The following is a 26,378-nucleotide window of genomic DNA, read 5'->3' as shown; positions in this document are numbered from 1 at the left end:
ATTATTTTATTAGTAATCATCATCATATTAACAACAACAACAATAATAATAATAATCAGGGCTTTTTTTTCTCAGAGAATAGGTGCAGGGACTCCCCCCCAACTCACCCTGGTCTCCGTCCCCTACGCACCTCTGAGCACCATCCATTGGTTTCACCCCCACTCACCTCCCAGTACCACCCCTTTTAAGCCCCCCCCCCGCAACAATGGACCCCCACAACAAAATACCACCCCAGCAACATTAGACCCCCTGCAGGAACAACAAATCTCCCAGAAGCCAGCATTATTAGACCCTCCAGCAGCCAGCAACAGAAGACCTCTCCCCCAACAGTAGATCCCTCTCAGCAACAATTGACCCCCAGTGACATAAGACTCCCCAGCAACAATAAATCCCCCACCAGCAACAATACATCCTCATGCAAAAAAAAATAATCCCCTCCAGTGACAATAGATCCCCCAGCATCAATATACCTTCCATCACACCCCAGCACCCAACACTCAGTGTTGGAGGTGCCAGAACTGCGTTGCCCCTCGCTCCCATTGAAAAATAGCCCTGATAATAATAGTAATAACAATAGTAAATTGTTTTTTTACTTACATTTACTGCACCTACATTTTTTTTTTATTACTATTATTATTATACAGTATTTATAAAGCGCCAACAGTTCACTCAGCGCTGTACATTACAAAGGGGGACAGAACGTGCGACAGTACAATAACAATACAATGCAATACACGAGGGGTTCTAATCCTTCTCCGTTCTGTCCAAAACTAAAAAATAAAGTCTTGTCTATAGTTATGCTTTAAATGAAAGTATATCAGTGTTGCGGTATTTTAGTATAAATTGTTTTCAGCGCATAGATTTTGTTATGTTTACCTGCTGATACTGTACATAGTATGTTTATATATCAAAGTAATAACATTTCTGACTGGTGGACAGCTGACAAGATACAACCTGCTGCTGTTGCCGCCGATTCATAAAAATGTTGCTTCTCTCACCTGATCACTAGGACAGAGCTGACATCCATCATGAAATATTAAAGCTAGTTATATAAAGCATGAAGTTTCCTCTTGCTCACCTGACTTGTGATGAGAAGGCTCAGTCAGCACCCTCCTGCAGGTGTAGGACAGTGTAAATGGAGAGTTGCCTGCTGCTAAAGCTCATGTGACATACCAGGGACAGAGCTAGCACCAGCAGCATCCACAGCAGTGACAGCTGAGCAGCACAAGGAGGAGGAGCTGCCTCCTTCCCAGACAATACAATCTGCACACACTGTATCAGCACTAAACATTGCCTGTATACCCTGTACACATCTCTGCACCGCATACATGTCATTCTCTGTGCATCCAGGCCAGCACCTGACAAGCACCAGCTGCTGCAGCACCCTGCACTTCAGAGGACAGCCAGACACAGCTCTGATCACCAGCAAGGAGCCTGAATATTTACATTGCCTGCATCCCTGTCTCTGCCATCTGATCCTGAAGGAAGGTGAGCCATTGTTGTGTTCCTATCAGGTGTCCTCAACCTTTCTCGTCACCTTTGCCATTGCTACACATTGTTGCATGCTACTGAATTTTTGATATATGTCTAGGTCTCTCTGATCATGCCTTGCCTTCCAGAATATGCTCCTCTTTCATTCAGCAGGCAATGGTCAGCAAAGGGTGCCATGGGGGTTTCATATGTACTTTACGGTAGGCGAGCAACACTGATTTTGGAGAACAGGTACCCTAAGTGGCATCTGAGTGGCATCCAGCTCAGCCTCCCCCATCAGTTTCTAGGGTGAGTTAGTTGAGCGATGACAGTGCCTTGTGGTTCCATTGAACTTCTGGTGTATTTCATGGGTCACTGACTGATAGGCAGTGCAATTACAAGGAAAACATTCTTTGTTGTTGTGCATTTTGGCATTGTGGTGCAGATCCTTGTTGCTGCATTGCTACATTCGATAAATGAACAATTTGTTATTCTGATCTCGACTGGCATGTGGCAGGCAGTACTATCAAATGGGAATTTATGGCTGCAGACCACTGTTCATTGGCATTTGTACTGGAACCTTTTTTTTTTGGCTGTGGGTGGCTAACTGAGTGTAGACCATAAAAAAAAGCCAGGTGTATGACATCATCTGCTGAGCTTTAGAAAACACAAAGCCACACTGAGACCAAATATTGCTGGAACAAAAAGTAATTTGTCAAATGTTCTGGCGGTGGCCTATAAAAGAATACATGCCTTAGCAGCCTGACACTGAATCATGGAAAATCAATCTGCCCCGTGCAGCTGATTTCAGATAATAAAGTCCAAGTAGCGAGAATCAGGCTGCTCAAACTTTCATGTTATAACCAGGGGCAGATTGACCATTCAGGCACTTGGGCACTGCCCGAAGGCCCAGGGTCAGTAGGGGGCCCAGTGAGATGCCCCTAGTACCTTTCATAGGCTTTTTTGGGTGTGGTTTGAGTGTGGGTGAGGACACGGGCCCTATGATCTCCTATTGCCCGAGGGCCCCATGAGTTGTCAGTCCACCCCTGGTTATAACTCTAAATAACAGATATACAGTCATTGGGGAGGAATTCTGGGGTTAGGTCATATAATTTAACAATGCTTGAACTTGGTTCTTTTATGTATAATGACTTAAAACTGGACTCTGGGCATCAAAGTTTTCATCTAAATATATACCTCATTTGTCACAAAGGATAAAAATCCACTTTGTGTGCAGCAAACCCAGATATTACCTTATGAAAATAGTAATGGCTGCATGTCTGTTCAGTAAATAGCCTGTGCAGACCACAGAGCTGTGACCCAGAAGGCTCCATCCACCCACTAAAAAAACTACAGGAGGGGGTGGAGACAAGACCAGTCAGTTTGTACAAGGAGAGAGAGCAGCAGTGACTGGTCTTTATTTCAGGAAGCTCCTTCGCTGTTTTATACTAGATTACTGCCCAGATCTGGAAGAAATACACAAAGCACACCAAGATTCAAGTAAGTATACACATGCCTCTTGTATTTAGACAATATTTGCTTTTCCCAGAGTTCAGCTTTTTATAGCTCCCTAGGCTGTCTATGCTGAGAACACATCCATCAGATAGCAGCATAAGCAGGGACAAAAGAGATAATCATGCTCCTGTCTGGAGCTCTGTAAAGCTTGTCAACTTGTTATCAGCACTAAAGTTTACATAAGAATGGTTTATATGGCATAGGATTAAAGCAGAGTATGGATTTCTAGAAGGAAAATTACAGTATGGCCTGCTCTTTGTACTGGGAATTTAAATCAAATTTAGTAATAGCTGGATGGATGGAAAATGTACTTTATTATTAAAGACACTTGTATTGGCAAATCCAGTATAATGATCAGTGCTCATTCATTTGCTCATCCCTGGTGGTAATTATTATTGTGAACCAATGCCGTTAGACCTGAATAATTAATATGTAGAATATGATAGTATTCAGTCCCGGGTTCTAGACCTAATACCCATGGCATAATATGCTCTATGCTTGTATGTTTTACCTCGTTTCAGTAGGTTGTCTGGAAATATTTCATTTTCCTCCCAAAGTCAAATCATATTTATAGGCTTAAGTGGGTATTATTATACAGTATTTATATAGCGCCAACAGTTTGCTCAGCACTGTACATTACAGTGGGAGACAGTACACGAGACAGTACAGTAACAATACAATTCGATACACAAGGGGTTCGAGGGCCCTGCTCCTTGGAGCTTACAATCTAGGAGATAATAGTCAATTTTGGATGGAGCAGAGAGGGACTGGATAGACTCACCCCTCCATTTTTCCTTTTGATCATTGTCACTGAGACTGAAAGTGAGGGGAAGTGCAAAGATTTTTATGTCACCAAAGGAAGAGGTTGGGTAAAAATCCTCTAATGCAGTCATCTGTTCCTGTGACAGCTCTTGGATTGGAATTCTGTTGACTTTTGAGAGATTTGTTCTCAATTCTGTTGTCTTCAGAAATCTAAAACAGTCCTTAGATTATGTAATTTTCCTTCCGTCCACCATGGGTGAAAGGAAAGAAAATTGCTCGATTCCCCCATCAACACAGTGCTATTGTGTTCTGCTGACGGGGAGCCTTCTCTTCTGGAAGAATGATCACTGCTGGTGGCTATAGCTGTCGGCAGTAATTGCATGGCAAAAATCCAACAGGCTGGTGGTACAGAAGTAAATTGATGGATCGACTTCGGTACCATCAGCCTGCCCATAGACGGATCAGATCTCAGCCAGTCCCTGCTGAACCAACAGATTCGATCCATCTGCGGCTAGCCTAACTAGTGGGACACGGGCAGAAACAAGTAACCTGATAGGGATTACAAACACTTCCCTACTCTATCCACAGCACATACATACACTTTAAGGGCTCGTTCATACAATAAGGGGTGTCAGAGAGCGTGTTTTTTGCGCATTCAAGTGAAACGTGCAAAAATAGTGCAGCCGTGATTTTTAAAATCATGTAGCACTGAACCGCATGGTACTAAAGTACCATGCGAATTTGCAGCACCGAACACACATGTATTTGCCAGATGCATTAGGGTGCCATTAAGAATTAATGACACCCATGCACATCTGCAGAAGGCATGTGTTTTTTATGTGGTGCAAGAAAATGCGCAATTTTGCACTCGATCCTGTGCTGTACCTGGTGTGAACAAGCCCTTAAGGATAAATACAGTTAGAGAGCCTAAAAATGGGTTTTCATCTTCTACTTGACCTATATGTTTATCATGTTTTTGCAGAATTCATATTCTGTTGACACTGCTCTCTCAACCCCTTCCCCAATTTTAGTCTGGTACTGTATGTCATGGATTATGATTGCTTCCCCATCCTGCTTGCCAGCAATTTGGTTAGTTATGAAGTTTTATTTATTTATTATTAAAAGTTACTTGTCTATGAGTTTCCACAGACCAGAATATCTTAACAGTAGTGAACCAAAACAATAACTAAATGCAAAACCTTTGTAGGCTTTGGATAGAGGGGAGAGGGATTAGAAAACCTGAAAGGTGTTTATTGCTGTCTGTATCCCCTTTAACGAGATTCACACTCGCTATTTTTCCTGTTTACTGTTATCACCGAAAGGTGAAAGTGAAAGAAAAAACACGTTTTTGAATTGTAACCAGAACAGGAATAGAGGGGTACTGGTGACAACCAGGATTACCTCACTTTGGAGAGATTTCTTTTAACTTCCTGCTTTGGCTATGGGACAGGAAGTGAAGGGAAATCTCCCCAATGGGATTCATTACAAAAAAAATGGACAGATTTCCCATTATTTTCTGACCCCAATAAATAGGGACACATACAACAATAAAAACTTAGAAGAGGCTCAATCCCTTCCCAGCTATATCCAAGGCTATGTAGTCGGCCTTTAACTAGTTGCTGACCGCAGATAGCCGAATGACGGCTGCAGATAGCCGAATGACGTCCTCCCAGAACGCGCTCTCCTGCGCCCCCGGGGGCGCGCACCCGGCAGTCTCCATGATAGCTGTGTCCTACGGACACAGCTGATCACGTGATGTAGAAAAAGGCCAATCACAGCGGCCTTTTACCACATGATCAGCCGTGTCCAATGAAGCGCTGATCACGGGGAAATGCAATTGCCGATTTTCGGCTGCACTTTCCTTGTGCTGTCACAGCATGAGGAAAGTACTGGCGAGAACCGGCAGTTGTCAGAGCAAGGATCAGCACCGATCATCAGGGCACTGAGGATCAGTGCCCTGATGATCGATGCCCAGCAGTGCCACCCACCAGTTCCGCCCACCTGTGCCCAGCAGTGCGCCCACTTGTGGCCAGCAGTGCCACTCACCTGTGCTCAGCAGTGCCACCCACCTGTGCCTATCAGTGCAGCCCAGAAGTGCTGCCAGTCAGTGCCCAGCAGTTGCACCAGGCAGTGCCCAGCAGTTGCGCCAGTCAGTGCCCAGCAGTTCCGACTGTCAGTGCCGACTATCAGTACCCATCATCAGTGTCAGCTCATCAGTGCCACTTATCAGTGCCACCTATCTGTGCCGCCTATCAGTGCCACCTACCCATGCCGCCTATCCGAGCCGCCTCATTAGTGCCGCATATCAGTGCTGCCTATCAGTGCCGCCTATCAGTGCCGCCTATCAGTGCCCATCAGTGCTGCCGATCAGTGCAGCCTCATCAACGCACATCAGCGAAGGAGAAAAATTACCTGTTTGCAAAATTTTATAACAGAAACAAATTTTTCTAATTTTTTGCTACTTTTTTGTTTATAGCGCAAAAAGTAAAGCACCCAGCAGCAAGTAAATACCACCAAAAGAAAGCTCTATTTGTGAGAAAAAAATTATAAAAATTTCATATGGGTATAATGTTGCATGACTGCGCAATTGTCATTCAAAATGCAACAGCGCTGAAAGCTGAAAATTGGCCTGGTAAGGAAGGGGGTATAAATGCCCGGTAGGCAAGTGGTTAAGCTATAACTAAAGGTAAAACTTTTGTTTTGGATGGAGTGGAGAGGGATTCGAACACCTGTCAAGTTTTTATTGCTGTCTGTGCCCCCATTAGGGAGATTTGCCATCTCTATTTGCCCTGTTTACTGTTATCACCAAAAGTGAAAGAAAATCCCAGATTTTATGTTTCCCCATAACAGGAATAGGGAGGAAAAGGTTTCAATTGGAACACTAGTTCTGGTGACAACCAAGGATTCTCTCACTTTGGAGGGTTTTTTGCTATGTAACAGGAAGTGAAGAGAAATCTCCCCAGTGGCGAGAAATAAAGAAAGAAAAAGACAGGGGTTATAACTCTCCCTTACTATATCCAAAATAAAAAAAAGTTTTCCATTAGTTATAATTTAATAGCTTTAGAAAAACATATGATTCAAACAGAAAGGGTCACCCAGGGCCGATATGGATGGTAACAGTTTGAATTGTTTCCAGGGCTACACAGTAATAGTGAATGTGTGGTGTTATACTTTGTGCTGTGTGGTGTTATACTATGTGCTGATTCCTCTTTATTTCACATTTATCTAAACCAGCGGTTCTCAACCTGGGGGTCGCGACCCCTTTGGGGGTCGAACGACCATTTCCCAGGGGTCGCCTGAGACCATCGGAAAACACATATTTCCGATGGTCTTAGGAACCGAGACGCCGCTCCTGTCTCCGGCGATGTGTGGGCGGGATGATATGCTGCCCCTGTCACCGCCTCCTCGCCGCTGATTGGCCACCGGAACTGTAGCTCAGGAGAGGCACACAGGCGGCCAATCACCGGCGAGAAGGTGGAGCTTGCAGAGGAGGAGCCGAGTGGCAGCGCGCGGAGATCGAAGAAGATCGAGGGAGCTGCAGGAACGAGTGAAGAGAGAGGCCAGAGAAGGAAGACAGCTGACAGGTAAGTGCAAATTTTGCTGCTGCAGCCAGGTATGCAGGCTGTAGATGGGAGAGAGCGAGCCCAGGCTGGAGCAGGAGTCAGCAAGGTAAGTATCATTGGTGTCAGTGGGAGGGATAGTGCCCCATCATTTGTGTCACTAATACCAACGATGGGGCACTATTCCTCCCCCCACTGACACCAACGATGGGGCACTATTCCTCCCCCCACTGACACCAACGATGGGGCACTATTCCTCCCCCCACTGACACCAACGATGGGGCACTATTCCTCCCCCCACTGACACCAACGATGGGGCACTATTCCTCCCCCCACTGACACCAACGATGGGGCACTATTCCTCCCCCCACTGACACCAACGATGGGGCACTATTCCTCCCCCCACTGACACCAACGATGGGGCACTATTCCTCCCCCCACTGACACCAACGATGGGGCACTATTCCTCCCCCCACTGACACCAACGATGGGGCACTATTCCTCCCCCCACTGACACCAACGATGGGGCACTATTCCTCCCACTGACACCCACAATGGGGCACTATTCCTCCCACTGACACCCACGATGGGGCACTATTCCTCCCACTGACGCCAATGATGGGGCACTATTCCTCCCACTGACGCCAATGATGGGGCACTATTCTTCCCACTGACACCAATGATGGGGCACTATTCCTCCCACTGATACCAATGATGGGGCACTATTCCTCCCACTGACACCAATGATGGGGCACTATTCCTCCCACTGACACCAATGATGGGGCACTATTCCTCCCACTGACACCAATGATGGAGCACTATTCCTCCCACTGACACCAATGATGGAGCACTATTCCTCCCACTGACACCAATGATGGGGCACTATTCCTCCCACTGACACCAATGATGGGGCACTATTCCTCCCACTGATACTAATGATGGGGCACTATTCCTCCCACTGACACCAATGATGGGGCACTATTCCTCCCACTGACACCAATGATGGGGCACTATTCCTCCCACTGATACCAATGATGGGGCACTATTCCTCCCACTGACACCAATGATGGGGCACTATTCCTCCCACTGACATCAATGATGGGGCACTATTCCTCCCACTGACACCAATGATGGGGCACTATTCCTCCCACTGACACCAATGATGGGGCACTATTCCTCCCACTGACACCAATGATGGGGCACTATTCCTCCCACTGACACCAATGATGGGGCACTATTCCTCCCACTGACACCAATGATGGGGCACTATTCCTCCCACTGACACCAATGATGGGGCACTATTCCTCCCACTGATACCAATGATGGGGCACCATTTCTCCCACTGATACCAATGATGGGGCACCATTTCTCCCACTGATACCAATGATGGGGCACTATTCCTCCCACTGACACCAATGATGGGACACTATTCCTCCCACTGACACCAATGATGGGACACTATTCCTCCCACTGACACCAATGATGGGACACTATTCCTCCCACTGACACCAATGATGGGACACTATTCCTCCCACTGATACCAATGATGGGACACTATTCCTCCCACTGACGCCAATGATGGGGCACTATTCCTCCCACTGATGCCAATGATGGGACACTATTCCTCCCACTGACGCCAATGATTGGGCACTATTCCTCCCACTGACGCCAATGATTGGGCACTATTCCTCCCACTGACGCCAATGATTGGGCACTATTCCTCCCACTGACACCAATGATGGAACACTATTCCTCCCACTGACACCAATGATGGGGCACTATTCCTCCCACTGACACCAATGATGGGACACTATTCCTCCCACTGACACCAATGATGGGACACTATTCCTCCCACTGATACCAATGATGGGACACTATTCCTCCCACTGACACCAATGATGGGGCACTATTCCTCCCACTGACACCAATGATGGGACACTATTCCTCCCACTGATACCAACGATGGGACACTATTCATCCCACTGACATCAGTGATGGGGCGCTAGTCCTCCCACTGCAAAATTACAGTTATGAAGTAGCAACGAAAATAATTTTATGGTTGGGGGTCACCACAACATGAGGAACTGTATTAAGGGGTCACGGCATTAGAAAGGTTGAGAACCACTGATCTAAACACAGAATGTCCCTAGTGTATTCGTGGTATTGGATGTTGAGGATGTTAAATTATAAACTTTTCTATAGCCCTAAATAAGTGAGAAATTCAGTTCTTTATGTAAAGAGCTGCAGGCTATGTTAGTATGCATAAATAAATAATAATAATGTATTTTGTAACATCTAAACTATTGGTAGTGTTATAGAAATGGCTATTAATTCATATTAATTTAATAATAATGTGATTTACTAAAGGCATAAAAAGGCCCACATCTAGAACTGAGAGTCTGCCTGTAAAGTTGGACTTACCTTGGCTGCTCTGATTTGACATTGCAGCCTCATAAATTTTCTGCTATAGTCTCCCCCCTTCACTGGATATACTGCTGCTACTCTCTAAAGAATCCTCGTTAAAGTGTATCTAGAAGCAAGGTTTAGGTCCACTTGAGAAAAAAAACGAGCAATTAGGCAGGTTTGTAAGCAGATACTTACAGGGTATATGTAAATGTTTTTAGCCCTGCACTTTGGGGATCATGGGGCCCCTGTGTCCTTGCCCAAACTCAAAAAAGCCTATGAAAAAGGTACCAGGGGCATCTCATGGGGCCCCGTACTGACCCCAGGCCCATGGCAGTGCCAGAGTTTCCAAAAGGTCAGCCCGCCCCTGGGTCCGTGTGTTAATTGTACTGTTGTTTAGTGGCAACTTTGGGAATTCCAGGAAAACTCCGGACATGAACTTGAAGAAAACAAGCTTTTTATTTACCAGCTGGTTGACCTAGCCAGACTCATGTCTGCAAGCTAAGTGCCTTGAAAAGCATCTTACATGGTGTATATATCAACAATTACATTATTTACATTATATATTTCCTCTTTACTTTTTGTACCTTTAAAATACATTCTGAGCAGTTCAGCATATAGCCTTTGCGGTTTCACATTTAGATAAAATATCACCAACTGAAAGTTAGGGTGTCAGCTGCTAGACTGGAACGCATTGTTCCACAGGAAATGAGGGGGAGGAAGTGAGCTGATGACCTGGTTCTGCAAACAGATGCTTTTAGAAATGTTAAAGCTTAAAGGGGAACTCTGCAATATTTGGGTGCTGCCACAGTTGTATATGCATGTAGTGAGTGTACAAGCTGCCCAGAGCTAGGAAGGGGTTAAGGGATTTCTCTCCCTTTCCAAGGTGTTCATGGTCCTGCCCCTTGCCGTGAACCCATAAATACAAGGGGAGGGAACTAGCCTGGGCCTTCGTTAGTCGCTCAGCTGCAGCACCGTGTAGTCCCTCCAGAGCACGTGGCACCCTTCTACCCTGCTAGGAGTCCCCCTGAAACAAGGAACCTACCATTAATTCTCTTGCTGAATGGACTTCTCCCTTTGGTAGGTAGTGTTAGGGTTGAGAATGGAAGCCGAAAAAGACTGTGTTGCATTAACTTGTACTTGCAAAGAAACTTCAGTAAAGTTCAAAGAACAGGCTCTATAACACACAAGGGGATGAAGAGGAGAAGATAGAGAACCATCATGAAAGAGTTAACCACACAGAGGAGTTGACAGGAAGTCATGTGTAACTTGCAGTTGCTTTGGGTAATCAGGACTTGTGGGAATGCTATTGCAGCCAGCGGGAGAGTGGTATGAAGCATGAGAGATGGTGTCCTCTGGTTAGTGAGGGAGTTGGTGTTCTTACTCCTTCCATAGTGGTCAGTGTCCCTAGAACCACATTCAGGACACAGAGAACCTATGGACCTAGCTGGAATTATTAGAGAGAGATAAAGAGTTCTGCAAGTAGAGGATGTTCTGCAAGTAGTGGTCCATGCTCAGTGCATGGCGGGACCTCCACATTGTCACTGGGAGTGAGGTGGCAGTTAAAGCTGAGCTGGTGGAGTGGGACACAGGATCTACTGTGTCCCCCTCAAAATGCTACATTCAGGAAGACAAGGTGTACAGTGTCATGGGAAGAGTGTCTCACAGTAACAGAGCCTCGAATCTAAAGTGTATCTGTGCAAGGTGGATGGCTCGCTTCTAAGTATGGAGTGCCATCTTAATGCTGATTCTTGCATGACCATGGCCTGGTTCAAGGGCACTAGCGAGCATATTCATTAAGGCTCCCCATCTGCAGGGTGAGTAGGCCCTGCCCACAGGCTGGTCCTCAACAATATAAATAGACCTGTTATTTGGAAATAGCTGATCCAGCAGTTCTCCAGGTCTGCATCTTTTCTCCTGAGGCTTCTGCTGTCAGCAGAAACTTAAATAAAAGTGAATGAAGGCTCTGCTGCTGTTGGTATCCCCAATGCAGAGCTGCTGTGAGTCATCTGAAATAACATGCAGTACCTGCTTCGGGTCACGTGCCCCAGTACCAAAGTACTGAGGGACAAATCACTGGCAATTTGTTTGATAAGTACAAAACATATCTGTTGATCCTTCCAAAAACCAGTTTTATCCTATGTTCTTTATGCTGTGCAGTGCTATCAGCCCTTACCCATGTTACCTTTGGGAACTATGAAACACCTACCCACTGCTACGGAGAGGAGGGCAGATGTTCTGCAGTCCCAACATAAACATACTTTTTAGCAGACATAATTTTGGACAGCCAGGGTGACAATGCTGCTTCTGCATGAAGGTGAGGGTGACAATGCTTCTTCTGCACAGAAGTGAGGGTAGCAATGCTGCTTCTGCATAAAGGTGAGGGTGACAATGCTGTTTCTGCACAGCAGTGAGGATAACAATGCTGCTTCTGCACAGAAATGAAGATGACTATTCTGTTTCTGCACAGAAGTGAGGATGACAATGCTGATTCTGCACAGAGGTAAGGGTGACAATGCTACTTCTGCACAGCGGTGAGGGTGACAATGCTACTTCTGAATAGAAGTGAGGATGACATTGCTGCATCTGCGCATAAGTGAGGGTAACAATGCTGATTCTGCACAGAGGTGAGGGTGACAATGCTACTTCTGAATAGAAGTGAGGGTGACATTGCTGCATCTGCACATAAGTGAGGGTAACAATGCTGATTCTGCACAGAAGTGAGGGTGACAATGCTGATTCTGCAAAGAGGTAAGGGTGGCAATGCTGCTTCTGCATAGAAGCGAGGGTGACAATGCTGATTCTGCAAAGAGCTAAGGGTGACAATGCTGCTTCTGCACAGAAGTGAGGGTGACAATGCTGATTCTGCAAAGAGGTAAGGGTGACAATGCTGCTTCTGCATAGAAGTGAGGGTGACAATGCTGATTCTGCAAAGAGGTAAGGGTGACAATGCTACTTCTGAATAGAAGTGAGGGTGACAATGCTGCTTCTGCAAAGAGGTAAGGGTGGCAATGCTGCTTCTGCATAGAAGTGAGGGTGACAATGCTGATTCTGCAAAGAGGTAAGGGTGACAATGCTGCTTCTGCACAGAAGTGAGGGTGACAATGCTGATTCTGCAAAGAGGTAAGGTTGACAATGCTGCTTCTGCATAGAAGCGAGGGTGACAATGCTGATTCTGCAAAGAGGTGAGGGTGACAATGCTACTTCTGAATAGAAGTGAGGGTGACATTGCTGCATCTGCGCATAAGTGAGGGTAACAATGCTGATTCTGCACAGAAGTGAGGGTGACAATGCTAATTCTGCAAAGAGGTAAGGGTGACAATGCTGCTTCTGCATAGAAGTGAGGGTGACAATGCTGATTCTGCAAAGAGGTAAGGGTGACAATGCTGCTTCTGCACAGAAGTGAGGGTGGCAATGCTGCTTCTGCACAGAAGTGAGGGTGACAATGCTGCTTCTGCATAGAAGTGAGGGTGACAATGCTGCTTCAGCAGAGAAATTAAGAAGAAAAATCTGTTCTGCACAGAAGTGAGGGTGACAATGCTGATTCTGCACAAAGGTGAGGGAGGCAATGCTGCTTCTGCACAAAGGTGAGGGTGACAATGCTGTTTCTGTACAAATGTAGGGTTACAATGCTGATTCTGCATGGAAGTTAGGGTGCAACTGCTGCTTCTGCACACAAGCGAGGGTGACAATGCTGATCTGGCACAGAAGTTAGGGTGAAAATGCTGATTCTGCACAGAAGTTAGGGTGACAATGCTGCTTCTGCTCAGAAGTTAGGGTGACAATGCTGCTTCGTCACAGAAGTTAGGGTGACAATGCTGCTTCTGCTCAGAAGTTAGGGTGACAATGCTGCTTCGTCACAGAAGTTAGGGTGACAATGCTGCTTCTGCTCAGAAGTTAGGGTGACAATGCTGCTTCGTCACAGAAGTTAGGGTGACAATGCTGATTCTGCACAGAAGTGAGGGTGACAATGCTGCTTCTGCACAGAAGTTAGGGTGACAATGCTGCTTCTGCTCAGAAGTTAGGGTGACAATGCTGCTTCGTCACAGAAGTTAGGGTGACAATGCTGCTTCTGCTCAGAAGTTAGGGTGACAATGCTGCTTCGTCACAGAAGTTAGGGTGACAATGCTGATTCTGCACAGAAGTGAGGGTGACAATGCTGCTTCTGCACAGAAGTTAGGGTGACAATGCTGCTTCTGCACAGAAGTGAGCACTGTCACCCTAAAACAGGAGGTGTGTTACTGGTAGTTGTGCCAAGTAAAAATAAAGGTAAAGGGTCTTGACAAAAGAAAATGAATGCAGCCACCACATCTAAAGTCTGCTAATCTACACTATACAACATTTTTGTTCTTGGGTTTAAATATACTTTAGGGACTTTTTGATAAACCATAAATAACAAATTGTTTTATGGTATGGTGGACCTGCTATTGCAAAAATGTGTATGATTAGACATAATAACAGATTACGGTATACTGTAAAGCCTGCAAATGAGAGAAGCAGAACACGTTTCTTCAGAATATACTGTATATACATTGTATTAGAAAAAGTTGTAGGGGGTAGAGCGTATTTTTGAATCTTCTGGTTTTATATTGGACTTCCAATGCAGAATATTTGAATTTGCACAGCTTAGTTATCTCTTCAAGTTATGTAATGCTATCGTTTTTAATTTAAAATACTGCATATTCTTTCCATAATAAAACAGCTGCACTGATTGAGCAGGACTAACAGTTACAAATACATTTTTTGTATTTTTCCTGTACCTCTGTGAAATTATTCTTATGCAATTACTCTTGCAGGAAGTATTTATCATGCTTCTCTAGTCGCCCACATAGCCATCACAATGAGATTATGGTCATGAAACGCTCCATTGCAATTAAGCACTTAGTGGGAGAATTTCAAATTGATTTTAACATCTTAGTGGATGTTTAAAGCTCACCACATGTTACAATTTGATTGTGCAATCTCTTTTAGATCTACCGACAACTATGAAGTGTAGAACTCTTCCTGATGGGATACAAATGGATTGGATGCGTTCAGTAGCTCCTTATATTACATAGTTTTGTTAAATCTAAAGTTGATTGTATGGTCAGATTGTAACATGTACGATGACCTCGAAATCAAAGAAAACAGGCCACACATCAATGACATCTTGGAAATTCAGTTACCTTTTTTTGAACCGGCTAAACAGCATGCAATGGGGTGGATATACTAAAGGCAAATATATTGTGCGCTTTGTAATGGTCTAGGGTTGTCAGTGGTGTACCCCAAGATTCAGTAATGGGACCCTTACTTTTTAATATATTTATAAACAATATAGGGTCTGGAATTAAAAATCCCATTTCAGTCTTTGCAGATGACACCAAGCTGTGCAGTGGAATAATGTCCTTACAGGATGTCTCCAACTTACAAGCCGAACTCAATGCACTGTTTAATTGGGCAACTATGTGGCAAATGAGGTTTAATGCTGATAAATGTAAAGTTATGCACTTGGGGGCTAAGAATATGCATGCATCATACATACTGGGGGGGGGGGGGGTGCAATTGGGGGAATCAACGGTGGAAAAGGATCTGGGGGTTCTGGTAGATCACAAGCTTAATAATGGCAAGCTGCGATTTCTAAAGTGAGCAAAATCCTCTCTTGTATTAAAAGAGGTATAGACTCCAGAGAGACAGATATCATTTTACCCTGTACAGATCATTAGTAAAACCTCATCTGGAATATGCAGTTCAGTTTTGGGCACCAATTCACAAAAAGAACATTGGGGAACTGGAGAAAGTACGGAGAAGGGCAACCAAACTGATAAAAGGCATGGAGGAGCTCAGCTATGAGGAAAGATTAGAGGAACTGAATTTATCCTCTCTTGAGAAGAGGAGATTAAGGGGGGGATATAATCAACCTGTATAAATACATCAGTGGTTCATATAGTGAACACGGTGTAGAGTTATTCACCCTGAGGTCATCACAGAGGACAAGAGGGCACTCTTTACGTCTGGAGGAAAAGAGATTTAATCTCCAAATACGGAAAGGTTTCTTCACAGTAAGAACTGTGACAATGTGGAATAGACTCCCTTAAGAGTTGGTTCTGGCCAGCCTAGTGGATTGCTTTAACCGCTTCCCGTCCACCCTATAGCAGTAATACTGCTACAGGGCAGCACGTGTGCACAAAATCACATATATATATATATATATATATATATATGTATATATTTTGCATTTCCGGGTAGGGGGGCACGCACAAGCACACGTGCCCTACCCACGCCACTATTCACAGCCTCGGCTGTTAATCACCATGTCCCGGCCGGTGATTACTCGCTGGCACCCGGTGATTGAGGAGCATTACCGATGGAGGAAGAGAACTGTAAGTAAATAATACAGATCTCTCCCCTGTCAGCTCCTGCACACTGCTATGCATGGCTGTGCATAGCAGTGTGCTTACAGTGTAAAGCACACACAGCCCCCTAGTAAAACACATACAGCACACAGTTAACCCTTTGATCGCCCCACATGTTAACCCCTTTCTGCCCAGTGCCATTAGTACAGTGCAGTGCTTTTTATTAGCACTTATCACTGTATGGGTGTCATTGGGGATGTCAGTGACACCAAGTCAGTTCCCCCCCGTGCCAGAATGCCTGCCGCAGTCGCGCAGTCCTGCTATAAGTCACTGATCGCAACCATTACTAGCAAAAATTAAAAAAAAATCCCAGTATATACTGCCATTTGTAGATGCTATAACTTTCATGTAAACCAATTAATTTACACGTATTTGGATTTTCTTTTAGCAAAGACATGTAGCAGAATACATGGCCTAAATTTATGACAAAATTGGAAGGAATTCTTTCCCCTGCACAAGCAAATTGGATCATGCTTTGCTGGTTTTTTTTTGCCTTCCTCTGGATCAACTGTGGGTGTAGAATTATAACTTTTTTTTTATGGTTCAATTAGATGGACTTTTGCCTTTTTTCAGCCAGACAAACTATGTAACTATGTAACTTAGGCTGACCATATACTATACAATTTTCTTACAGTTTTCTGTCCAATCTCTGCCCAATTTCCTTTACATTTACCTTCAACTATGTAGTGCAAGGGCCTGCCTAATTAGATACAATTGAAAGTGTTGATCATGTTTAACCTCATATTATATGGTTTTTGGTAAATCTAAAGCAAGAAAATTGTATAATGTATGGCCAGACTAAGTGCAGTTGCACGCCATTTCACCAGAGATTACCAAATGTGGTAAAGCACAGCTGATTTCATTCATCCAATCACGTGAAAACAAAAATTAAATGTTTTAATTTTCCTTGCACCTGACTGGGAATTCTTTGCAAAGGGAAGCTTTAGAGTATTTTTAAAGAAAATGAGTGCAACTGCATTTCCAAAGTGCACAGTCTATTTTTCTTTAGTAAATCCACCCCACTGTGGACCTTCTACATGAGGCCACCAATCAAGAGCATTTCACCCATGATCTGGATTACCAAGACATGATTGGATTGTGGCCCATTTTCTTTGATTTGGAGAGTGGTGTGAAGTGTGAACTTCAGCACCCGGCTGGTTCACAGGATTGAGGAGGACACAGGGAGCTTTAGAACAATAAGGTATGTAGAGATTGTCTAATGCAGGGGTGGGCAACTATGTCCCTCCAGCTGTTGTAGAACTACAAGTCCCATGAGGCATTGCAAAACTGTCAGTTACAAGCATGACTCCCAAAGGCAGAGGCATGATGGGACTTGTAGTTCACCAACAGCTGGAGGGCCACAGTTGCCCACCACTGGTCTAATGTATGGTGACTATACTCAAATATATGAAAACAAATGTTCCATACCAAAGGTTGTACACAGTTCTGATACATTATAACAACGTTTTGCTTTTTTATTTTAGCTTTTGTGTAGTATCTAAATAGTAAAATTCATTTGACATGGCTTTTGGTGAGACAACTGCCACTCTTAGCTGTGTCTCCGGGGTGACCTCTGTGTAGCAAATATAGCACTGAATGGGTCATCGTCATGCTATGAGGGCACTGGTGTAGCAGTGCATACATGCGTCCTGCCCTGTTCTACAGAATAAATAAAAGTGGATGCTGTAACAGATAACGTCTCAATCTCAAAATGCTAATTGACTGGCTGGCAGAAATTGTATATTTCCTCCAAATGGTGCTAGTTCACATCTGTACAACTCCTTAGTGTGGGTTGTCCATTTTTTTGATGCATCAGTATGTGTTATTGGGTCTATCAATGACAATGGCTGCACATGAAAATGTTGCTAATAATGCATGTAACAATGCAAGGAAAGGTGTGAATTCAGCCCAAATGTAAGGATTGGGACACATTCAACAAGCTAAAAAAATCTCTGTGCATGATAAAGAATGCTTCCACTGACTTAGACCATACACTACCCAACACTGATGAGGCCATACACTACCTATTAGGCCACATTTGCATTAGGTAATCTAAACAGAAGAAAAGTTATCTGGAGGTAAAAGCAGACTTGATGCTTCCCAGATCACGTTTTCTTGTATTTACGTGTACCTACATTTAGGCAGATTTTGCTGCATTTCAGCGCATTTACAAGTAGTTTTCATAGCTTTTAACCGTCCACTCAGATTTTTTCTTTTTCTAAACAAAACTAAACACACCTATATGCAAGTCAATGCACAGTTTGAATGATACCACTACAATCATTAATTGCATAATTGCACTGTCCTTAAATGCATATATGGAAATGCAGGTTTGTTAATGCCAATGTAAATGAGGCTTTAACCAATGTTACAAGTGATACCTGATTATGGAGGGGATTATACCATTTAAGGCTTTGTACATGAATACATTGTATTCATATAAAAAGTTAGAGATAATTAAGAGAATATATTCACGGGAATTTATCAAAACTGGAGCAATGAGAATCTAAAGCAGCAGTACTTGGCAACCAATCAGCTTCTATCTTCAGCTTGTTCAGTTAGGCTTTGAAAATGAAAAAGAGAAGCTGATTGGTCACTATGCACATTTGCTCCAGATTCTGGCTGGTCCAATTTTGATAAATACCCCTCATTGTGTATATAAATGCTACCAATTCTCAAACCTTTAAAATTAATCTATAATCTTTATAATTAAGTGTTGTTGCATGGCAAGACCACTTACTGTTATCTCACATATATATTCTTATTATTATAGCCAAATTTACCACCCTAACTCCTCCCACAGTTTTTACACTACATAGACAGTAATATACTGAAACGTGCGGATTGTTCCCGATTGGTGTGCTATTACTTTGTGGAACGTTTTGCCAAATGGTTCACGAAATATCGGCGTTTTTGTGGTGAAATTGGTCCCATAGGAATGAATGGCGGAATGTTCAAAACTAGAGTGGGAGCTGCCCACTGCAGTTGTAGACTACTGGTGGAGGCAAGAACACTTCACACAATTTCCCCAGAAATTGTAGCTTTTCTAGTTATATTATATTATAATATAATTATATTGTATATATTTGTTTGTTGTTGTGACCAATATAAAGAAAAACTGTAGGGAAAAAAAACAAAAACACAGATAGCTGGCGACATAAGCTGTTAGCACATACCTCTCTGCCATCAATACTTTGTTATGGTTGAACTGGATGGACTTTTGTCTTTATTCAGCCAGACTAACTATGTAATCTAGTTGCCATTCTGTCTCTGCCATCAATACCTCTTGGTGGAAATTACATTCCTCCAATGGACACTGGACCTTCACCTCCTTAAAGCAGATCTCCACCCAAAAGGGGAATTTCCCTTTAAGGACTGCTCCCCTGTTCCCCATTAAGGATTGGCACCTTTGGGGAGCGGGTACCCGAATTTGACAGGTACCCGCTCCCACTTCCGGTACGATCGCCTGTAGTCTTTTGGGACACGTGACAGGTCCCAGAAGACTACAGGACCATTCACAAAGCGCAGCGCTACTCACGCATGCACAGTGGGTACCTGGCTGTGAAGCCGCAAGCTGTCACAGCTGGATGCCCACACTGAAGATGCCGGCCTCCTAGAATACAGGGCGGCCGGTTAAAACGAGCTGCGGGGAACACACCACGGGACTGAGAGACAGATAAGTGGCTGTTATTCAAAAGTCAGCAGCTACAGTTTTTGTAGCTGCTGACTTTTATTTTTTGACAGGTCGAGTGGAACTCCGGTATAAAGTGAATATAGACATCCCACTGTAGAATTTCCAAACACCACATGGGGGCATGCTTGAGAAAGCTATTGCTTGCATAACCACTTTGGGTTGTGGGCACCTCTGGAGGGGTATAGGGCATTGGCTGCCTTTTTTTCACAGTAAAGTAAAGGAACATATTGACCATATCAATACAGGGCACTTTCTCCCCCTTCCTGCCCAGGCCAATTTTCAGCTTTCAGGGCTATCGCACTTTGAAAGAAAATTGTGCGGTCATGCAACACTGTACCTATATTATTATTTTTTTTCTCAAATAGAGCTTTCTTTTTGTGGTATTTAACCTCTTGACACCGGCGCCTCCCAACCCTTTAAGGGTTTCAGAAGCCGGGAAGCAGGGTGGGCTTTTAAGGTCATGTGACCGCTGGGATTCACCATCACAGTGGTCACATGATCGAGAAAGGTCCCGATCAAAAGAGGAGATCGGGTCCTTTCCGTGAGTACCGGACATGTGTGCTGGGAGCACGCAGGGTGCGCGTTCTCAGCACATGTTTTTCTTAATTGTATGCAAATGTGCTGCCGCTTGGCGTCAAGGCCCAGATGCCGGGAGACCGCACATTTGTGTGTGGCCGGCGCGAAGAGGTTAATCACCATTGAGTTTTTTATTTTTTGCTAAATAAACAAAAACAGACTGAAGAATTTGAAAAAAAAACCCACGTTTTTCTTTGTTATAAAATTTGCAAATAAATAACCTTTCTTCATAAATTTAAGTCAAACTGTATTTGGCTATATTTCTTTGATGAAAATAAGCCAAATTAGTGTATATTATTCAGTCTGTAGGAAAGGTATAGAGTTCACAAACTATGGTATATATATCTGAAAATTTATCAATCCTGATGTCTCATTTCTTGAGGCCTGAAAACGGCAGCACAGTACAAATACAGTATGCCCCAAATTACCCCGTTTTGTACAGTAGACAGTCCAAGGTATTAAGTAAGAGGTATGGTGAGTTTTCTGAAGTTGTAATTTTTGTGTCACAATTTTTTGGAAAATAAAGAAATTTAAAAAAATATTTTTTGTCACGATTTCTTTTATTGTAACATATTATCACTAGTGCAGTACACTGTCATCATATAACTGGTGTGATGGCGATCAGGGACACTGACTAGTGACAAAAAAAAACAAACAATTTTTTTTTAAATACTGTATATTATTTCTTTTTTTACGATTTTTAATACAGAGGAATATTTTTAATGTGTCCAGAGCAATATAATGTTACCATAGTAACATTGTTCTATTCTGGGAAAGTGATCAGGATTTTTTATTTTTTTTACATATCATGGATTGCTTATAGAAGTGAATTTCACTGGTATAAGCAAACATTTTTATTGAATGAAATTTTGTGGTTATGACTTATCACATGGTACAGATGGGCTGTGATTGGCCCTGTCTGTAACACAATCATGGTGACCAATCACAGAGATCAACACAACAGTACACAATGGATATCATGAATGAACACCATTCATTGTGTACAATTATCATGTGATCTGCTGTGATTGGTCACAGTGATCACATGGTACTGGTGGACACAGCGGGTAACAGATTTTGCTGCAGCTCAGCCCGTGGGTTGGATGTTGTTAAAGTATATGTGAACCCTTACCATGTAAAAAACCCATTTGGGGGGGGCGTGGCTTGGCAATGGGGAGTGAAGACGTGTCCCAACCAGCCTATTACCGCTGAAATGCCAGTTTCTTACCCATCAGGAGCCACTCTAAATGCCAAAAAACCAGGTATACCCTACGGGCATCATCAGCTACGGAAATGAGTTGTTTCTTCCAGAAGGCCTCCACTCATCGCCTGCATCACAGCTCCCAGAGCCACACGGCGCCTCAAGGCCCAACATTCCACAGGCCTCGTCTTCCATGGCCACTGCACAGCAGATAGGTTCTGGCTCTATGTCAGGAGTTCCTGTGATCTTTGCTTCCTCCTCCCAGACATTGAGCAGCCCGAGCCCTTCCACACATCCTACAGGGGATGAGGTGGACCCAATGGTGCTAATCTGAGCCCTCCCCACCAAAGCAGACATCGAAACTATGCTGTCCAGGCTGGAGGAACAACACAGAAAAGATTACCAACAGCTTCACACTGAGGTTCGCCAACTAGATGACTGCCAAACTTAAAGGGAGAATTCGGTAGCCACATTGGAGCAGAGTCACTCAACTCGAGCAGGGTCACTCAATCCAGGGGGAACATCTAGTAGAGCTACAGCTCCACATGGAAGACCTAGAAAAGAGGAGTCACAACATAAAGCTTTGTGGCATTCCACAGGCTACTGAGCCGGAAAAACTGCAGGATACGGTGACTGCAGTCTTGCATTAAGTCCTGATGAATCCCCTCAGCTGACCTTGGAGTTTGATAGGGTACACAGGGCGCTGAGCCCCAAGCCAACCGACCCTAATTGACCAAGAGGCGTTATCTGCTGAGTGCACAGGTACATACGGAAGGACTTGGTCCTTTTCAAGGCTTGGTCGGTAGGTTCAGTAGATTTTGACAGAGCAAGGGTCTCTATCCTGCCAGATGTCTCCAGAGCTGCCTTACATCAGAAAGCCCTCCTAGAACCCCTACTCGAGAAGTTGCGTCAGATAGACCTCTCTTACCGATGGGGGTACCCATTCCAGCTTACCATCTGGAAAGAGGGAAAGTCCTTTTTGCTGAGACGTCCGGCGGACTTACCAGAACTTTTAATTTTTCGCAACATAGAACTGATGCCTTTACTAGATTGGCTGTGCCCTCTATCAAGCAGAGAGACCCGCTTCATCACTACTTCGGTCAGATGGGGTCTGTCACGTCGTGCACCCAGGCCTCGGAGAAGAGACAGGATGCCAGCACTGATGGACGCCCTAGAGGCTTAATTTCTTTGTGTCTCACAGTGAGTACTGGGACTCCCCACTCTGCAGGGACATGTACATTAGCCTCATATGAGGGACCTTTGCATTAGATAACAGGAGCGTTTAGTCCCTGAGGTGATAATTGTTCTTGTCTTCACGGGAAAGACCAGCTTTCCTTACCCGCTTCCGTTTGACGTAGCATAAAGTAGCCATAGATGTGGGAGTTGGAGACTCATACTCTTTACATGACTGTGGGAGGTGGGGACACTGTGGGACAATATGACTACGGACTTGTTTCACCATAAGGGATATAACTTTGATCATTACCCCGGCCTGCCCTCATCTTTTGAATGTTAGAATTTGGTCCAGGTTAGGGGACCTAATGTCCCCAGGGTTCGGTGCGGAGGTTTGCTGGTGGGGACAGCTGATGGCCTTTACTGATGTTAATGTTGTACCATATAGTTCATATATGCTAGAGATATTATGCCGTAGGGCTCTTAGATGTGAGTGGTTAACACATGATTGAAGCCTCCTAAGGACCTCCCCTTTCAGTCTCTTCCTCTTAGCTCTTTTGTCTGTTTTTTTTTTTTCATTGACTCTCTTTCCTTCTCCTCACCCCTCCCTGTTCCTGTCTCCAGCCCTTGGGCCCTCTTCTAGCATCTTTTTTCTTTATATAGGTTGATGGGGGTGCTCCCTACTGGATGGCTGATGTCTGAGCCCCCTGGGGTTGGCAGGGGGAGTCTCTGAACCCCGCTGTTTCCAACCTCTTCTCCACATAGGGTTGCACCCTACAGGCTTTGCCCTGTAAGTATTGAGAATTTTTTCTATCACTTCAGTGACCTAGGTTCCGTTCATAGGGGATTGCTACGAACACCTAATTTTCTATTCTCTTCTTCATTTCTCTCCATCTCGTTTTCTTTCTTGCTTCTCTACTTTACTGCTTTCACATATCTTTTTTCTTTCCTCTCTTACGTTCCCTACCTCCTTTTTTTTTTTCTCTCTCCCCCTTTTGTCGCTCATACCTCCCAGGAATCTCTCCGGGAATCCTGGTGAGTTGGAGCTTACCCGTCTTGTATCCATCAACGTCAAGGGGCTGAATACACCAGAGAAGCGAACGATGGTGCTTTCCAATTTACACCACCTAAAAGTTCATATCTGTTTCTTCAGGAAAAACATTTTCATGCAGATAAAACACCAAAACTTTTGCTTACTTACTTTTATTGCTACATGAAAGTAAGTTGGCATTTGTGAGGGTATCTACCTACCTACCTATCCAGTGGAAGTGAAACCTGTGTTGCTGTATGGTGCCAGTGTGATTAAAGTCCCAAGAGATCGGGCAATAAGAAGTGCACATTCAGGAAGGATCCAGGGGTGATCCAAAAGGCGCATTGGCCCTTTGGGGTCGCCGGCTTGAGGTAAGATGCCATTGCAGCCAGTTAAGGATTTTTTTATCGATGTGCTGTGCACACACACTGCACATATTGCATGCCCTGGAGCAGTGAAGCACCTTGATTGTGTTTTTTCACATTTATTGGACTTTTAATATTACTTTATTAACTTTTTTCACATATTGATTTATTGAATGTGTTTGTCTAATTATTTTATGCATATTGCATGAGCACTTTGTCACTAAGTTGCATTATATCCCACATTTGGGATTCACAGTATACACAGATTGGTGTATACATTTTATAGCACTTTATATTTTGTTGTTGTACCTATATCCCAATTGGTTTTTATCCCACATTAGGGATTGGGTTTATTTTGTGCGTGTATTTATCACTGATATTGTTTAGTTCACTTATTGGGTCCAAGAATAGGATCTTTGTGTGGATTCACATATGTTCACTATTTTTTACGTTTAATATAGAATCTATAAGTATCATATCACTGTTTTTTTATTATTATTTATTATTATAGAACATATATGTAGCGCTACACCATCATATTATTGTTTGTTTGCATTTGTCCACCTATAGGTATAGGATCTACGGTAGGTGTTAGCTGCTTAGTATCTTTTAGGTACATATTTAGCGCAGGGGGAATACTCTACATTTTTAGGCTTTCTGGAATGGTGTGCATCAAACATCTCAGAAATTTACGGACCATGTGCTACCCCGAGAACCTGCGTTGTACCTACTTCATCATCATGACTATCCTGAAAAGTCCTATAGGAGATCCATTCTGCCTTTACTACTGATAGCAGTGAAGATTTGTATCCCCCTCTTTTGGAAACAAAAACAAGCACCAACCGTCTCTATCTGGTTGCAAAAAGTTACGGTCATTAATGAGATGGAGGACATGGTGGCTACGGAAAGAGGCGACCACACAAAATTCCTTAAGAAATGGCACTATTGGCATGAATTTATCTACTCAGAGGAATACACTGTTCTGCTGGTATAGTCCGCTAGACTGTCCTTTTCTATGATCTCGTACAGCTCTGTGGGAGCCTGTGGGAGAATTACTTTGAATAGGTTCCCCTTCTTTTGATTCAACCCCTCTTTTTCTCCCTCTTCTGTTTCTTTATTCCTTTACCTGTCTGCTGTTTTTATTGCTGGAAGAAAGAAAAATTAAATGGTGCAGTGCGGGGCACAGAAACTTCCTCTATCCTGAGACTAAGCAGACAGGTGTCTTCTGTGCTTACGGAGTTGGACCTGTGAGCCCAACCACTCAGAGAAGATGTGACGTGTTGAATGACATTGTCTGTTTCTCGTGTAATATGTTGATCGCATGTATGGGTATCTGGAAATGTAAACTTTCTTGTTTATCGTTGATTTTTGTATTGTTGCTGTGTGCTGTTACTAAACTAAGGAATTTACAAAAAAAAAAAAACATTCAGTTTAAAATGGAATTAAAAGGCAAAATGTGTATACATACAAAAAAGACATTTTTTTTTTATAAGTGTATTTATTTAATTTTTAATGTGATGATATACCCTCTATTCTCAGCTGCATGAACAGCTCAGAGAGTTAGGGGAGGTGAAAAAGATGCACACTGGTCTTCCCAAGGAATGGTTGTGCAGGAGGGCGTGTCAGCACATGTCTAATCATTGGAGGAAAGGCAGGCTGACTTCCCAGCACAGCCAGAAAACTGACCAGGCTGAGAAGGATGCATTCGCATGCCTAGTGTAGTCAATTTTTAATAGGAAAGCAGACTGGCAGGAACACCAGGGATTTCACACAAAGGAAGCAATACAAAGAGAACAGGATACTTTTTAATATAAGTACATGGTATAGCAGGACCATATCAGGAATATGAAATGTTGGTTTTACATATTATTTAACTGTCTAAAAACTTGTTTCTCTTTGTTGTCTATTTATTGTAGCAATAATATCTTTACATGAGGTCGTTACATTGATCTATTGCATGTGAGACTCTGCTTCTTGTTTAGTAATACTGTATTGTGATGAGACCGATAATATGAACTTTGTTCAGATATGCTCAGAACAGTATCAGATAAATAATGTATCTAACCCTGACACAATTTTAAAGCTGAACTTCAGGCAAACAGCTAATTAAAGAGTTACATTTACTGGAGCTATTTTACCTTCCAAAGGATGTGCTCTGTATTTCTGTTCATCCTGTCCTGAGATTTGCACAGGCCTTGCCACCTCTACCTTTTGGCTGGAGAAGCATCACAATTATT

The 26,378-nt window shown here is 43.6% G+C and overlaps 1 protein-coding gene across 1 annotated transcript in view; it reads left to right on the top strand.

The window, feature by feature from the left end:
• Window positions 1-1,154: 1,154 nt before the first annotated feature.
• Window positions 1,155-26,378, top strand: part of KLHL32 (kelch like family member 32) — a 246,851-nt gene continuing 221,627 nt past the window's right edge. The window contains exon 1 of the mRNA XM_089665298.1: window positions 1,155-1,488. The gene's annotated coding sequence lies outside the window, so the exon portion shown is untranslated. The remainder of the gene's footprint in view (window positions 1,489-26,378) is intronic.

The sequence above is a fragment of the Staurois parvus genome, unplaced genomic scaffold (assembly GCF_062004578.1).
Source record: "Staurois parvus isolate SC_StPar_1 unplaced genomic scaffold, SC_StPar_1.0 ptg000048l, whole genome shotgun sequence".
In the NCBI taxonomy this organism is placed as follows: domain Eukaryota; kingdom Metazoa; phylum Chordata; class Amphibia; order Anura; family Ranidae; genus Staurois; species Staurois parvus.
The sequence above is the reverse complement of the archived record's forward strand: the minus strand, read 5'-3'. Positions and strand labels throughout refer to the sequence as shown.